The following is a 249-nucleotide window of genomic DNA, read 5'->3' on the forward strand; positions in this document are numbered from 1 at the left end:
ACTTGCCCTAGGATCATCAAGAGAGAAGAGCAGAACATGGGACCCTAACCAGAGAAGCAGTGACACCAGAGATGGAAGCAGAGGTGATGGTATGGAGAGAGAGAGCAGCTGAGGACTTTAGACTCATGGAAAGAGAAAGGTTGTGCTGGTGGCCAGGAGGCTGGTTTCCAGAATGTGCCCTTTGGTTATTTAAATTATTACATATTCTTGTGTGAGTTTTTTGTGGGGTTCCTTGTTGTTGTTGTTGTT

The sequence above is a fragment of the Chrysochloris asiatica genome, unplaced genomic scaffold (assembly GCF_000296735.1).
Source record: "Chrysochloris asiatica unplaced genomic scaffold, ChrAsi1.0 scaffold00039, whole genome shotgun sequence".
NCBI classification, from domain to species: domain Eukaryota; kingdom Metazoa; phylum Chordata; class Mammalia; order Afrosoricida; family Chrysochloridae; genus Chrysochloris; species Chrysochloris asiatica.